Here is a 17331-nt window from a genome sequence, read left to right as displayed (position 1 = left end):
CTCAAAGCTCTTTGAAAGAAGAGAGGCATGTATATTAGATCAATCAAAATACTATAAAACAACCCGGATGGTGAAAGGAAGACAGTTCTACAAATGCTGCCTGTTCGGGTGGCTCTCACTGGGAAGCTCTGGCTGAGCAGGCTGAGAAGGTGGTGGCCTTGGACCAGGAACGGCCCGAGCCAAACTGTCAGCAACTGTCTCGGTCCTCCTCCCCCTCTGCCCGCCCTCCTGCCTGCATACGTCCCGCCACCCCGTCCTTCCTTGGGCAGCTGGGTGCCCTCTGGCCCGTTCCTGTGTATCCCACACCTACTTTCTCTTTAGGACTCCTGGTTGTTTCCCTTTTCCAACTCCTCCCATCCAATCAAAGCAGCTCACACTTACAGGACCTTGTACTTGACATTGACAGGTTGTCCATGACTGATAACAGTTTATCCAAGTATCTCCTCTCTGAGGGATGAGTACATTTTAACCAGGTATTTTGAAGAGGGTAAAAATTCAAAGAACTCATTCATTAATAGTGGAATAGGCTGTAATGATGGTAGAGAGGCAACTGAATTGGGGGGGGGGGGTCTTCCTGTAAATCCCAAGGAATTCTATGTGAAGCAGTTACACAGTGCCTGGCACAGGCAGCACTCGAGATCACAGAGGACACTGATGATGACTACTGTTACTGTGATTAGTGATCCCACCATGACTACCACTCGACTACCCCCTGCCTACTCCTCTCTCACTACCACGACCACCACCACGAAGGTAACTGCCCCTTTCTGAACACTGGCTAGCCACAGATCCATAATCCATTAATGCATTTTCATTATCTTTTATGGTTCACGAAACACTGGCACATACATCATCCTTTTAGATCCTCTTGGTAGGCCACAAGTTAAACATTATTCCCATTTTACAGATGGAGAAACTGAAGCTCAGCTAGGTTGAGTTTATAAGGTCCCAGAGGCAGAAAGCAGGAGGGTCAGGGCTCCAACCCAGGTCTCCTATAAATGTCTTTTTTTTTGTTTTTAAGATTTTGTTTATTTATTTGACAGAGACATAGCGAGAGTGGGAACACAAGCATGGGGAGTGGGAGAGGGAGAAGCAGGCTTCCCGCCGTGCAGGGAGCCCGATGCGGGGCTCGATCCCAGGACCCTGGGATCATGACCTGAGCTGAAGGCAGACGCTTAATGACTGAGCCACCCAGGCACCCCTAAATGTCTTCTTCTTTCCATAATGAGTGGTGCCAACTGCTCCAGCAATCACATGAGAATCATCTGAGCCCTTTAAGATTCCTGGGGTCCACCCCAGACCTAATAAATGGGGAGGGCTCAGGGGAGCCTGTATTTTAACAGGTGCCTCACGTGACCCTGCTGAGCTGCTGATGGACGACCAAGCACAGTGTCCATGCTGCCTCCTGGCTGACTAAGTAGTGGCTATACTCTCGGCCTTCCGTGGGGTCCTGCAAGGAAGGCCTGGGCAGCCTTCTGCTCTGTAAAGTCAGTTTTCTCCCACTGCCTAACTGTTCCCTCACCACAATCACATTTAGGTTCAAAGGAAGCACCGACAAAGCACTGGAGAAGGCAGACTAGCCAAGGTGAAGAGAGTGAAGCGCACAACCCAGCGTTTGGCTTTGAAGTAGTTCAGAGCAGGGCAGATCCCAGACGGCAAGAACAGGCAGAGAAGGCCATATTGCAGAGAAGGGAAAATTCTAGTGGGCCCTGCAGAATGACAAGGGTTTCCAAGGAGGGAAGGGGTGAGCAGCATGAGGTGTCCTCAAGAGAAATGGTAAATGGAACAGTCTGGCTGGAATAAAAGGGGTGGTGGGAGGTGAGCAGGAGAGGAGGGGGTCAGATGACGGATGTGGAGAAGCCAGAGAGAGGAGTTGAGGCTGGTGCCAGGGATGATCTGAGACACAGACAGTGACAGCCTGAGAGATGAGCTGAAGGATGACTAGTGTGGCAGCGGCGAATGGAGGGAGGCTTGGAGCGTGGGCAGCCTGGCACTGGCAAGACCACCTCAGAGCCTACTCAGTTGAGATGCCAGGGGGCAGTGCCAGGGCCCAGCAAATCAGAATGGGGAGAGAGGGCGGTGGGCTACGGGCTGGGCATGGATCTGAGCCCTCACTCCATGCCCTCCTTTTTTCACATGACTCAAAAACACTGTAGGATAAGGCCATAAAAATGGCCACAATCCTTCCCCTCCTTGTATCCGTGTTCCCGTGGTGCAATTCTGCAGCTCCTCCATGAAGGGGCTGACTTTGTATCTGTAGCCTCTTGAATCCAGGCCAGCCACATAGCTCACATTAGCCACCAGAACGTGATGGAAGCAACGTCGTGCCACATCTGAGCCTTAGGCTGGAGACGTTCCTGCTTTCACTTGGTACCCTGCCCAACCCCACGGGAATATGCTCAGGGTAGCCTGAAGGATGGTGAGACACACGTCTTAGAGTCATTGTCATCACGCTAACAGCCAGGTGACTCTCAGAAACGAAGCCTAACCGACCTGGACCTGTAGCTGACTGCAGAGACAGGAGTGGTCCCGGCAGAGACCAGAAGAATCACACAGCAGAGCCCAGCCCAAACTGCCAACCCACAACATCGTAGGATAAAGACATGATTGTTATTTTGAGTCGGGAAATTTTGGCTCAAATCTCTGGTAGTGTATTTTGGGGGTGATTCCTTATGCAGCAAAAGCGAACTGCTACACACTGCAAATAACAGTATCACCACAGCATTAGGGAGTGATGCCACACGAAGCCCCAGAAACTTTTTCACTTAAAAAGTATATTACTTTCCTAACTCTAAAGTCAGTTTTCTACCACTGCATAACCGTTATGTCCCAACAATCACATTTCGGTTCAGAGAGAGGAGAGGAAAACTACAGCAAGAAGAAAGCTAATAAGTTATAACTGTGAGCCAATTTTCATTACAACACACTGCAAGGGACTGTCTGAATTCCTTGGTCGAAATAACACTTTGTTGTTTTGGATACTGCCTGAAACAAGCAGACCATCAACAGGGGCCTGGAAATAGTTTCATTACAAGAAAAAGAAAAGTTTTATTTTAATAGTATTTGGCATGTAATCATAATCTTTTCCCTGACCACGTTCTTAGCCAAGGAACACGGATTGGTCTTTTTTTTTTTTTCTTTAAGGCTTGGAGACGTCTTAAATCATTTCAGAGAGGAAAATAAAAAGTGTGAATAAATAGACATCTAATCATAGTACTGGTAGGGATGTATCTAACTTAGAAGTGTGAAACATTCAAAAATAATGTCAAACAGTCACATTGTTTTAAAAATGAAAGAGAACTCACCAGTAAGACTTCCCCTGGCCCACCGTTTTCAGGTTGTAAGTGGTGGAATGAATCTGAAATAGAATTAAGCAAACATTCCGTAAGTAAATCATACTCGGGAAGGGTGTGCTTTCAGTCCCAAGAGACCGCCATGATGCTGAGTATTTATTCTGTTAGTTAAAGATTAGCAAAGCCTTTTCTGGCTCCTGGTGGAATAGGGAGAGTTTTTTGCCTACATATTTCAACTTCCTGAATAGAGAGCATTCTCTCATCTACTTCAGAGAGTGCTGGACGTCTGAAGCCAGTACTATAAATGGTAGTGTTTTCGTCCAAACCCCTCCAAGTCAGCAGAAGCCTCCTTGGTTGTTGCTCTCGCATTGGTCCCTCAACCCCTTCTGCTAGGACCAAGTCATTGCTCCCTTTATGGAACCAGTGAAAAAATGGATGGTCCAGCACAACCTGAAGGACAATGGGAAGAGTGTACAAGGCTTCCTGATAGTGGCCACCTGATCACAAATAACCCCAAACTTTTGTTTGATCGATAAGGGGGAGCCTAAGGCAGTGCTGCTCAACAGAACTATAAAATGAGCCATTTATATAATTTTATATTTTTGAGTAACCACATTAAAAATGCAAAAAGAAGGGCATGAAATTTTAATATGTTTAACTGAATTTATTCAGAAAATTATCATTTCAACATATAACGAATATAAAAATTACTAATGAGACATTTCACATGCTTTTTTTCATACTCAATCTTCAGGACCCAGCACATCACAACTCAGACTAGCCATATTTCAAGTAGTCAATAGCCATGCTGGCCGGTAGCCTCACCAGACACTGAGAGAATCCAATCTTGGCCTTTACAGGTCCTGGCAAAGCCAGTCAAATGCATATGGAGATTTTATTCATCTATTTTCCTGCTCCTTGTAATCCATCATTACCTCATTCATGATGTCATTTTACTAGAAATAATCATATAATAATAGCAAATATTTATATAGCACTTACTATTGCCAAGAACTATTCTTGGCATCTACTTCAATTAATCCTCGCAATAACTTTATGAGGTAAGCATATTATCATTCCCATTTTGTAATGAGGAAACTGAGGCATGGAGAAGTTAAGTAGCTTACTCAAGGTTATAAGATGGTGACAGAGTTGAGATTCCTTTTTCTCAATAAAGCATTATTTTTAAGAATTAATTTATGTGAGAGAGAAAGAGAGAGCATGTGAGCGTGGAGTGGGGGGCAGACAGAGAGGGCCAGAATCTCAAGCAGACTCCCCACTGAGCACGGAGCCGGATGTGGGGCTTGATCTCATGGCCCGGAGCTGAGATAACCACCTGAGCTGAAACCAAGAGCTGGGCACTCAACCGACTGCACCGCTCACGTGCCCCAACAGAGCTGGGATTCTAATCCATGCAGTCTGCCTCCAGAGCCCATGTCCTTAGCCACTGGACTCTCAATTAAATGTGAATGGCTCAAAATAAGATAATTGCTTTCAGGTTTAATTATAACCAAGTGATTCAAGGCTGCTCTCATGATACATGGTCAGATAATAGTAGTGATGGCAGATGGAGGAGTTATGGGATGTGCTAGCAAATTAAAATAAAAACAACATGGAGTGAGAGCAAAAGCACCACAAGCAGGCCTGGGGTCAGGCCTAGGTCTGGGAGTACAGTATGGGGTTAACAGCAGGGGGAGGAGGGGTGTCAGTCTTTGGAAAACCTTGTCTTCATGATTTTTCTGAGGGAAGAGTCCATCACTTTGATCAGATTCCCAAGGGGGTCTACAAGTTAGACACCTGTGTATCTGTCCTAGCAGAGGTGGAGAGGAAGAGAAGACGAATCAGGTAGAAAGGAATTCAGAAAACACATCCTTCTACTTAATCCATGGTCCCCAAAGAAATCACACCTAATGAGAAAAATAAGATCCACATGTGCGAACTCCATGCCCAAGTAGTAGGAAAGGGGGTGGATCAATGACACTGTTTAGAATCAACAGGCCTTGGGCTGAGGCCGCCGCAGGAGGCTGCCACCTGAGCCTGAACCTGCTGAAAGTCCTTCGGTGGCTTCCTCTAGGTTCTAGGATCAAGTCCAGCCTCCTCAGCCCACTCAAAAGCCACAGCGGTCTTGTGCCTGAGCGCTCAGGTATCTTGTCCTTTAGCCACAGAGACATATTTACAGGTCCCAAAATGCCACTCACTCACTCCTCCGTGCCTCTGCATATTCTGTTCTGTCAAACACATCCTTTCTCTACTGTATCAGCCTATCTGTAGGTCTCAGTTCAAAAGTCACCTTCCCTGGGAAGCCTCCGTGAACCCCTTCGGCTGACTTAGGGACAACTCTCTCTGCATCACGGCCAGTGGTCACTCAGTTCAATCGAGAATTATGTACTACTACTACTATGGATAATAATAAAAGTTGGTTTTTATGGAGTTGTGTGCCAGGCACTGTTCCAAGTGCTTTGCATGTTCCTTTAATCCACTCAGTAACCATACTGGGTAGGTTCTCTTATTACCTGATCTAGCAGGTAAGCAAACGAGGCAAAGAAGTTAGCAGCCTAAGGTCACCCAGCTCATAAGTGGCAGAGCCAGATTGTGAATAAAAACACACTGGGATAAAGAGTCTCCAACTCTCCAAATATGTCCTTTAACAAAGCAAAAAGCAAGTTTTATCTTCATCTTTTAAATCCAGCCAGTGTTGAGGGGTGGTCATTTCCTATGCCTGCTCAGTACTAGAGGGAAAAGATGCAACTCAGATCTTGACCAACTCAATCACACCTCCAACAAGTTCTTTTTTTTTTTTTTTTGAAGATTTTATTTATTTATTTGAGAGAGAGAGAATGAGAGAGAGCATATGAGAGGGGTTAGGGTCAGAGGGAGAAGTAGACTCCCTGCCGAGCAGGGAGCCCGATGCGGGACTCGATCCAGGGACTCGAGGATCATGACCTGAGTCGAAGGCAGTTGCTTAACCAACTGAGCCACCCAGGCGCCCACCTCCAACAAGTTCTTCAGCTTCCCTTCACTTTGCACATGGATCTAAGTAATAACATGCCCTCTGAAAGCCTTGGGTGACCATTATAAAGGAATGCCAGAAAGGATACTTTATTTTATTTTATTTTTTTAAAGATTTTATTTATTTATCTGACAGAGGGAGACACAGCGAGAGAGGGAACACAAGCAAGGGGGAGTGGGAGAGGGAGAAGCAGGTTTCCCGCCGAGCAGGGAGCCTGATGCGGGGCTCGATCCCAGGACCCTTGCATCATGACCTGAGCCGAAGGCAGATGCTTAACGACTGAGCCAACCATGTGTTCCAAGGATACTTGCCTCTAAAAAAGATGATACTCAAGTAAAAAAAAAAAAAAGGACACAAAACCCTTTCTTAAGGTTTATTTGGTTTCAAATAACTCAATATGACTATATTCCAAATATTGTTTTAAATAAAAGTCTCATGTTGCAAATCTCCTTTTGCTGTCCAGTCATGGCTTTGCCCTTCTGTACCCTGCAGTTCCATGGTATGTTTCTTTCCAGCACTATCTAAACTCCCTTCGAAGGAATAAAAAAAGTGACGTTGGAGGAGGACACTCCTCTCTTTCTTTCCCTAACAGTGGAAAAGACAAACGTTTCAAGATCTGGGACATACACAGACGTCTAGGGAGAGAAAGAGCTCTTTGTAGCTCACGTCAGAGACTGCATCACGGTGGCCCAGCCTACCACCGGCAGATAAGGGCAATTGGCCATAACACCCACCCTTCCTACTGCACCCACAATGTAAAAGAAACCACCAACTTCCCCTGTATATGGACATCAGCATTATCTCAGTTATTAACAACCAAACTAGTAACAACCGATTGTGTCTCGACTCTTCCGAGCTCCTCTTCTTCCACAATAAACATTAACCTAATTGTTACTGAGAGCTTTACTGAGTGCAGATTATGTGCCGGGCATGGCTGTACTGCTGGAGACATAGTGAATGAGGTAAACAGGGCTCCTGATACAGGGACCCTCCCACCATAATGGGAGGCAGAAAATAAACAAGTTCACAAAGAAGTCTGTAAGATAACTTCAGTGACAAGTTCTACAAATGTTTCCATATAAACATGGAGTGATGGGACCTACTGAAGAGTTTAACAGTGTCTCTCTGGGCAGCTACATGGACGAGGCGGGAAGAAGCCACAGTGGATGAATGGATCAGTGGTGACCGGTTACAAGGCCATTCACTTGTTTAGGTGACATACGATGGCACCTTGGCCCAGGACGGTAGAAGGTGGCATGGACAGAAGTGAATGGATTCAGGATAGGTTCTGGAAGTAAAACAATTAGGACCTGCTGATGAAGTGGATGTGAGAGACGAAGGAGAGGATTGGATCTAGATGACACTAAGGTTTTGGCTCAAGCAACTGGGTCAATGGTAGCTTCTTTGAGGGACAAACAGGTTGTGGGAGGAAAGAAAATCCAGAATTCTGATTTGACCGGGGCACCTAGGTGGCTCAGTTGGTTAGGCGTGCGGCTCTTGGTTTCGGCTCAGGTCATGATCTCACCCAGGGAGTCCTGGGATGGAGCCCTGACTGGAGCTCCTCGCTCAATGGGGAGTCTGTTTGAAGATTCTCTCCCTCTGCCCCTCCCAACTCACATACACACTCCATAAAATAATCTTTATTTTTAAAAAAGAATTCTGATTTGCCCTTGTTAAGTTTGAGATATCCAGGTGGCAATGTCAGGAAAACATTAAGGATTCTAGAACTGTTGCTGTCAAATACAATAGCTGCTAGCACATGTGGGAAATTAAACTTAAATTAAACACAATTAAAAACTCATTTCCCCAGCCACACGAGCCATATTTCAAGTAATCAAGTAGACAAAGAAATGGCTTTGTACTGAACAGCAACAGTGTAGATTATTCCATCATTGTAAAAAGTTTCACTCGAGGGGTGCCTGGGTGGCTTAGATGGTTAAGAGTCTGACTTTTCTGCTCAGGTCATGGTCTCAGGGTTCTGGGATGGAGCCCCGAGGCTCATGGGGCTCCCTGCTTGGCGGGGAGTCTGCTTCTCCCTCTGCCCCACCTTGTGCTCGTGCACACGCTCTCTCTCAAATAAATAAATCTTAAAAAAAAAAAGTTCCACTCAATAGGAATTGTCTAAAATGCACATGATACCTCGCTAGACTCCCTCCACTACTATAACATTTAATATAATTATAAAATACAAAATTATAGCCCTGGGAGATCTTTAACCTCAAACAGCCATTGGAATCTGATCAGATTTGTTTCAAGTCTTACGTTAATTCCCTAGAAAATACATACTACAGCATTGTGGGAGAGTGGGGTGAACACTAGATTTACAGGCCTGGCTTCCAGCTGTCTTGACTACCAGTGACTTCCAGCAAATCATTTAACTAAAATGTGCCTCCACCTCCCCACCTATAAAATGGGGAGTCACCCTGAATGGACTATACTGAGAAGCATGTTGGAGAATGTTTGCAGTTCTCAAGACATCTCTACTGTTCCCTAGTCAGGCCTATTATGATTTCACTTGCAAATTCTGACACATTGTCTCGTCATCTCAAATGGCAAAACGCGTAAGAAAGGGCCTTCAAAACATATAAAAGGCGTAAAAGGTACATACTCCACAAAGGTGAGGGAAAATATACCCTTTGTCTTGAGTCTAGCATAGAAATTTGTTACTAGATGTTGCATGGCTCCTGACTTTATAAAGTAATGCTGTAATGTGTCAAAGAATCAGGAATCAAGTCTTGAGCCCCAAAGGTGAAAGACAGACAGTAGGAACCAAAATGGCGACATTTCCCCCCACTGTGCAAGGGCTTCTGTCCCAGGAAAGCGCACACCCTGAGCAGATGAACTGGCCTCTTTAACCAAATGGTGCCACCCTATTACCTCCTACCCAGAAGAGCTGGTCTGGGCTGTTCAAGGGGAGAAACTTCCACCTGCCCCCTGTCCTTAATCCACAGAAAGCTAGAGACCTGAAATCTTGTTTTTAATTAAGAAACTGTTGGTATGTGTCCTCAACTAATTTGTAGATAATTGGGGGGGGGGGAGCAGCCTGATTATGCCAAAGCTAGCAAGAAATTTTAAAAAATATACATATAATTCCTATTTTGCCAACCTCTATGAGAATATATAAAAAGCCAGAGTAAGCACTTGAAATGTTACACTCAATGTATTTTTTCCCATTTCCCTACTGAAAGGCAGTGGCACTTTTTGGGCATTTTTTTTGTTCGTGTGTATGTGTGTGTGTGTGTGTGTGTGTGTGTTTCCCCCAATGACAGTTTTAAAAGGACAGCAAGCGTCTTTGGGCCCACATGCCCACCATCCTAGGGCTACTATCTATTTTTGACTGTTACCCTCCACAGACACCCGTGTTTTTACTGACTGTGGCCATAGTTTATATGCTATTGGTAGGAAACCCAGTGAAAGCTTTTGGGTCGGAAGATCTGGATTCGAAAGACACTGATGGGGTGCAAGTCCTTGAACACTTTACCTCTAAGCCTCGGTTTTTTCTTTTTTTTTTTTAAGCCTCGGTTTTCTAAAGTGTAAAAATACCTTTAGCACACAGTTGCTATAAGAATAAAAAGGGAGGGACACCTGGGTGGCTCAGTCGGTTAAGCGTCTGCCTTCGGCTCAGGTCGTGATCCCAGAGTCCTGGGATCGGGTCCCACATCAGGCTCCCGGCTCAGCAGGAAGCCTGCTTCTCCCTCTCCTGCTCCCTCTGCTTGTGCTCTCTCTCTCTGACAAATAAATAAAAATATTAATAAAAAAAGAAAGAATAAAAAGGGAGAACGTTGGCCCAATGCCACTAGGAAAGGCTCCAATAATGATGGCTATTCTCTTCTTCCATTTTTTAAAAAATATTTTCTGTGTGTTCCTACACATATTCATAATGATCGTTTAAGGGACCTGATAATAGTCCCTCACGTTGAGAAGTCCTAATATATTAAATCACTCCCCTTTCTGCTAAATATGTAAGTTGTTGCCAGTTTTTTATTATTATAAATAAGGTTATACTGGATATCTTTGTGCTATATAGCTTTTTTCATTCCTTTAACTTACATCCCCAGCTTCCCTAAATTCCTAACAGTAGAATTAACAATATTTTGTTTTTAAAAGGGCTATTATTAGCATGCAACAATACCACCAACAAAATAATGGGGAACTTCTGAGACCTTGACATTTTATACGTAAAATGGTATTCCTAATGAGGTTTTAATTTGTATTCCTAATTAGTGAAAATGAACATTTTCTCCCATTTATTAATGGTTTGTCACCTTGAAAAATAAGTTTATATGTTTTGTTTATTCATGTAGTAGGATATTGATATTTATGTTATGAATCTGAACGAGCTCTTCATAGTACTTGAAAATTGAGAGTTAATATTTATATTTATTATAAATATATTCCCTGTATTTTGAATTTCAGGATAATCATCTTTGCATTTGCACAGCATTTCAATATCAGATAAAGGGCTAGTATCCAAAATCTATAAAGAACTTATCAAACTCAACACCCAAAAACAAATAATCCAATCAAGAAATGGGCAGAAGACATGAACAGACATTTCTGCAAAGAAGACATCCAGGGGCGCCTAGGTGGCTCGGTCCTTGAGCGTCTGCCTTCGGCTCAGGTCATGATCCCAGGGTCCTGGGATCGAGCTCCGCATCGGGCTCCCTGCTCTGCAGGAAGCCTGCTTCTCCCTCTCCCACTCCCCCCACTTGTGTTCCTGCTCTCGCTATCTCTCTCTGTCAAATAAATAAAATCTTAAAAAAAAAAAAAAAAAAAAGAAGACATCCAAATGGCCAACAGACACATGAAAAAGTGTTCAACATCACTCAGCATCAGGGAAATCCAAATCAAAACCTCAATGAGATACCACCTCACACCAGTCAGAATGGCTAAAATTAACAAGTCAGGAAACGACAGATGTTGGCAAGGATGCGGAGAAAGGGGAAACTTCCTACACTGTTGGTGGGAATGCAAGCTGGTGTAGCCACTCTGGAAAACAGTATGGAGGTTCCTCAAAAAGTTGAAAATAGAGCTACCCTATGATCCAGCAACTGCACTACTGGGTATTTACCCCAAAGATACAAATGTAGTGATCCGAAGGGGCACATGCACCCCAGTGTTTATAGCAGCAATGTCCACAATAGCCAAACTATGGAAAGAGCCTAGATGCCCATCAACAGATGAATGGATAAAGAAGATGTGGTATATATATACAATGGAATATTATGCAGCCATCAAAAAATGAAATCTTGCCATTTGCAACAACATGGATAGAACCAGAGGGTATTATGGAATATTATGCAGCCATCAAAAAACCCAAAATCTTGCCATTTGCAATGACATATGGAACTAGAGGGTATTATGCTAAGCGAAATAAGTCAATCAGAGAAAGACAAGTATCATATGATTTCACTGATATGAGGAATTTGAGAAACAAGACAGAGGATCATAGGGGAAGGGAGGGAAAAATGAAACAAGAATAAACCAGAGAGGGAGAGAAACCATAAGAGACTCTTAATCTCAGGAAACAAACTGTGGGTTGCTGGAGTGGAGGGGGATGGGAGGGATGGGGTGGCTGGGTGATGGACATTGGGGAGGGTATGTGCTATGGTGAGTGCTATAAATTGTGTAAGACTGATGAATCACAGACCTGTATCCCTGAAACAAATACATTGTATGTTAATAAAAATTAAAAAAAAAAAATAAGCAATAGCCGTATCTTGTATTAACCTCATGAGCTATGACATTGCTTCTTGGCAAAATGCTTGGCTTTTGGTTGCTTTTCAAATGTTCATTTACACCCACTTTGATTTTCACGGCAACCCTGTGAGTGAGCTGGGAGATACAATAATTCCTACTGTACACCAGAGAAAACTGAGACCTACACAGACCAGGTGACTTAAATGGGGTCACGGAATCTCAGAGAATGGCCAAGACTAGACTCAGTCCTTCGTTCTCAGAACCAAAGGAACCAAAATAAAGGGATGTACTTTTGTGCAAAATAGATTATTATCCAAAGCACCAATTCTATGTCATTTCCTACTTAAACGCCTTTACACAAAGCATCAGAAAACCACACCTGCTGTGTTAGAGGCTCTCCAGAAATGTTGGCATTTTTTTTTATTCAGCTTTGTTGAGATATAACTGACAAGTAAACTGTAAGCTATTTAAAGAGTATGTCATGGTGATTTGATGCACATTGCAAAAGGCTTCCCACCGTTTAGTTAATTAACACACCCATCATCTCATATATTTACCTTTTTCTTGGGGTGGGGTGAGAATATTTAAGTTCTGCTTTTCTAGCAAATTTCACTGATATAATACAGTGTTGTCCACTATAGTCCCCATGTTTTACATTAGATCCTCGGACCTTATTCATCTTAGAGCTAAAAGTCTTTACCAACCTCTCCCTGTTTCCCCCTAGCTCCTGGCAACCACTTTTCTACTCTGTTTCTGTGAGCTCGATTTGTTTTGTTTGGGTTTTGATTCCACATATAAATGATACCAGGCAGTTTTTGTCTTTCCTAGTATTATTTTTAGAGAATCCACCAAAACAATGCCTTACATAGCAAAACATCCTTATGCAGTTAAGATAATCCAAATAACTTAGACCTAAATTAAGTGTTGCTTTATTATTATTTTTTTAACCTAGCATAAATATTACACTCCTTGCAAGTATTCCCTCCCTCTTAGGCTCAATGAAACCACTCTTCTCCTTGAATTTCTGTATCACTTTCTACCTTTTATAACAGGTATTTTAGTATATGTTTCACCTCTTCTACTGGATGATAAGGCCCCAAGGGTCCATAGCGTAATTTGTGTTTATATCTCCCAAAGAGCCTAGGACCCCGCTCTGCACAGAGGTGGCACGCATTCAGTGTTTTATGGAGAGATGGCGAAGCACTTTCTATAGTTAAGAGACAATGTTAAAAAAAAAATTAGTTAAAAACCAGAGCATTAAAGGCTGCATTAACTATGCGCCTTTTGCTACGCCACTCCTTACTTTGGCAAGCATACTATCATGAGACAGTCCTGATATGTTCTTAGGCCAGAAGTCTGCATTAGCTAAACAATACCAAACTACATTAAACAGAATGTCCAACAATGTTTCCAGCCTTGGACGAATCTGTATAATTCTGTAGATATATCTGTTATGCTTTTATTTGCAAATTCTGATAAAACTCATTCCTCAAAAATTCACTGTGTACACACACACACACACAACTACAAAAGTCCTGGTTCAGCATTTAGGAAAAACGCAGATAAAAATATGGAACATCTGTTTCCTAATATCAGGAAAATTCACAGGAAACGATTAATGTTCACTAGGGAGAAAGAAAAATAATCTGGATCAAATTATAAAATGAAACATCCAAAATTCACCATGTAGCCTGCAAATCACCAGATCTTCAGAACTGAGGGGGAAGATTTCCCATTTAAACTGGTCACAGTAGAAATATTTTTATTCCGTGTATATACAAATAAACAAAAAATTGTGTGCCTCCACCCTACATAAATGCTCAGTTCCTAAAGTGAGGAGGCTTTATGTAACCCTTGGCAGTTTGGGTTGGTAGTGTGTGTGTATTTTCATAAGGCGCTCAGTGCCTTACAGGGCAAATGAAAACCCAGCTAAACTGGATGGTCCCTGGACAGGGAGGATGTGGTTCTTTCGAGAAAAATCTAGAGCGGCTTATGTCTCCCGAGGAGGACTGAAAGGACAGTGGTGGGCAGGGCCATAGCAAGGTCAAAGCAAATTACAGCCGAGGGTGGGGACTTCTTCCACCATCCTGCCCCTTACAAGCCTTTCTGAACCCACTAACGTGCCTGGCAATGTGGAAGGTGCTGTAGGCCCAAGAGTCACGTAAACAACCAACGAGGTAGCTAGAGCTCCAGCAGCATGTAATCCAACTGTAGAAAGTACAAGGAGTTCTGAGGGCACACAGGAGGGGCACCTATCCCAGTCTGGGATGATCATGGAAGGCTTCCAGGAGGAAGCAGTGTTGAAGCCAACCTGGGAAGGACATCCAGGGTTAACCAGAAGATCAAAGAAGGGAGGTGTGAGCAAGGCAGAGGAAATAACCTGTGCAAATGCCCCAGAAGAAGCGAGTACCTCGGCACGCTGAGGGCTGCAAACGGCTTAGTGAGCCAGGGTGGAGAGCTTTAGATCAGAGACCTTACCACCTAAGAGGCAGTATCAGACACAACCCAAAGCAGGGGGGTACTAGAGAGCAGGCCTTGTCACAACCCCATGAGGAAGACAGAATTATCTCCATTTTACAGATAAGTGGCTGGTTTTAGAAGACAGTATTTAGTGATACTCCTTTGTTAGTTGATCCTACTTTGCTTAGGGAAACCAACTCTTCTTAGTACTCTTGGGACTTTTGGTGTTAGCACTGGAATTTCCTCATCCCAGAAATCCCCTCAGTGCCATACAACCAAGATGGCTGGTCACCCTACTCAGAGTTTGTGAGGTACATGAAGTGGACAATAGGGTTGATGCCCTAGGCTTTTATATGGGAAATGGTGCAATGTTAAATGTGATCCCCACCCCACCCCCAAAATTAATCTGGACTGTTTGAGCCCTGGATCCTCTGGCATATCTTGGGGGATCCTATATCATTTGCAATAATTCTTACTGAATAATATGTGCAGAGCACAAAGACTAGCTGAGGGCCCAGTGATCACTAGCGGTTGCGCTAAGGGGAAGGAACCACTTACTTAATGCTTATAGAAAACAGCAGTTAGCCAGAAGACTGGTCTGAAATTAATTTTTGCTGTTGTTAACAGAGTTAACCAAACATTTTCAGCTGTAACTTCTGACACAGAAAATCCTCCTAATACAAATTAGTCTATTTATCTACACAGGACAGTAAACATAGTTTCATGTGTCTTTGTTAACTAGGGATCTTACCTCAGCCACGGCAATTGCTCACACTGTTACTGTTCAACAGAGGGAGTTAAAGTTTAGAAGACAAAGAACACAACACAGTGTCTAAGGATATTACTTTATGGCAATATCTGACGGGCAGGGGGTGGCTGATAAATCTTTAGAGAATGACTGGTGGCCAAAAGCCCGACCAGGAAGAACTACAGAAAAGAAAATGACCAGGGATTGTGTGGAGGGGCTGATGGCTACATTTGAGCTTTTGCTATCGTGCTGTGGACTCAGGCAGCAGCTGCACAGGGTCTGATAAAAGGGAGCGTAAGCTCTTCAAGGGCGCTCCTCTCCTTGCAACAGGGGTAACAGTGAAATAGTCCACACGGCCTTCAGCCAGCAGAAGGACTTCAAACCGATAAGAGTCAAGGGCCCACCATTAAATCCGGACTCAAAGGCGTCCTCCCCAGAAGAAGCTCGGTGACTGTCAGCCGGGCGCAATCCCCCATTGTGAGAACCCCTGACAGAGGAATGGAGATACGAGCCTCAGACTCGTTCTCTGGCAACAAACCATGATCTCCAACATATTTCTGGTTACTTTTCAATGAAAAAATGTTTTCGAAATCCAACCATGCTTGAACAGAGCTATTAGGGGAAAAAAAAAAAAAAAAAAAACACAAAAAAACCGCTCGGTAGGGTTGAACTTTTATTAGCCTCAGAAAACTTAAAAAAAAAAAAAAAAAGGTAAAATTGAGCAGCATTGGGGCACCTGGGTGGCTCAGATGGTTAAGCGTCTGCCTTCGACCCAGGTCGTGATCCCAGAGTCCTGGGATCGAGCCCCATATTGGGTCCTGGCTCAGCAGGGAGCCTGCTTCTCCCTCTCCCTCCGCCTCTCTCCCTGCTCATGCTCTCTCTTTGTCTCAAGTGAATAAATAAAATCTTAAAAAAAAAAATTGAGCAGATTTATCACTGTTAATATGTAACTATGTTTCCCTCTAAAAGTTCCAGCTTTATGGGAGCATCCTGGGTACCAGAGATTCGGCTTCAGGGTGAAAATATTAATTTTGTCCACACGGCTTAGCTCCTTTTAATGACACACTTTTTCTCAGATGCCAAGACAGAGAGGAAGACGGTCATCCCACAAATATTCAGTTGATGTCCGCTGCACAGAGTCAGGCAGCATAATAAGGGCAGGGAGCAGCAAAGGGCACTGCCCTGAGCTGGAGCAGAAAAACAAGACAGGGAAAGGTTTTGGTTTCACTCTGTCTGCCCTTTGGCAGGCATGGACGAGCCAGGTCTGCGGGCGGGGGCCTCAGAAGCAAATGGTGTTAGTGCTCCGTGGCTGGGAGTGGCTACCCCACCCTGGTTTGGGGGCTTCGACTCCACCGGCTGATTCAGTTTTAAATGACGACAGCCACCAAAAACATGGGTGGGCATTGAGAGTCTTTTTGTCATTGAAAACCAATCAAGGGAGAAGATCGATTCTACAGACTTTTTCATCTTTTCCTATATCATCAAGAGATCAATAGCTTATAAAAACAAACAGCCACGTTCCACATAACCCACTCAAACACATAATTCTACAGGAAGAAGCCAACTCCTAAGCAAATCAGCCCCGCTGGTACAACCTTCCTATCCCTGCACCTACTACCTGCTTCCTGGATAAAGCCACCTTCGCGGCCCTGCTGCAGCATTCCTTTGTACCCTCTTCCTCACATCCTTGGGAGCTTTCCCATTTTATCCACATTCCGAACTCCACCATCTGCTGACCTTCCTTTGGGGGAGTGCACAAACCGGTACTCACTGCACCAGAAAAAAACAAAAACTCTCACCAGCGGCAAGAGAAATGTGCGCGCATGCGCGCGCGCACGCACACACACGCACGCACGCACGCACGCACGCACGCACGCGCGCGCGCGCGCGGCATTCACCACACCACCAGGAAGGGGTGAAAGACAGCCCAGGGAAGTGGACGATGTTCTAACTGGGGAGCTAGCCATTTCCATGCTCAACCGCTCTCCTTGGGCCCTCCCATTTCTCATTTGTTTATGTATCTGCATGGACAACTTGATTATAAGGTCCTATGACTGCACAAGCCATACTTTATACTTCTACGTATTTATCTGCCTTCCCACAAGAATGAGCTCTTTGCT

The 17331-nt window shown here is 44.1% G+C and overlaps 1 protein-coding gene across 2 annotated transcripts in view; it reads right to left on the bottom strand.

Moving 5' to 3' along the window:
• The window catches only part of GNG12 (G protein subunit gamma 12), a 127557-nt gene that overhangs the window by 72780 nt on the left and 37446 nt on the right, over window positions 1–17331 (bottom strand). The window contains exons 1-2 of one of the 2 annotated variants that reach the window (XM_032426451.1): window positions 4119–4239; window positions 3306–3358 (exon numbers count right to left, since the gene is read on the bottom strand). The gene's annotated coding sequence lies outside the window, so the exon portion shown is untranslated. Of the gene's footprint in view, window positions 1–3305; window positions 3359–4118; window positions 4240–17331 lie in introns of those variants that run through there. The other variant, XM_032426449.1, reaches the window with a different exon arrangement.

Source organism: Phoca vitulina, unplaced genomic scaffold (assembly GCF_004348235.1).
Source record: "Phoca vitulina isolate PV1807 unplaced genomic scaffold, GSC_HSeal_1.0 scaffold2, whole genome shotgun sequence".
Lineage (NCBI taxonomy): Eukaryota > Metazoa > Chordata > Mammalia > Carnivora > Phocidae > Phoca > Phoca vitulina.
Note: the sequence above shows the minus strand (reverse complement) of the source record. Positions and strands in the feature narration are given on the sequence as shown.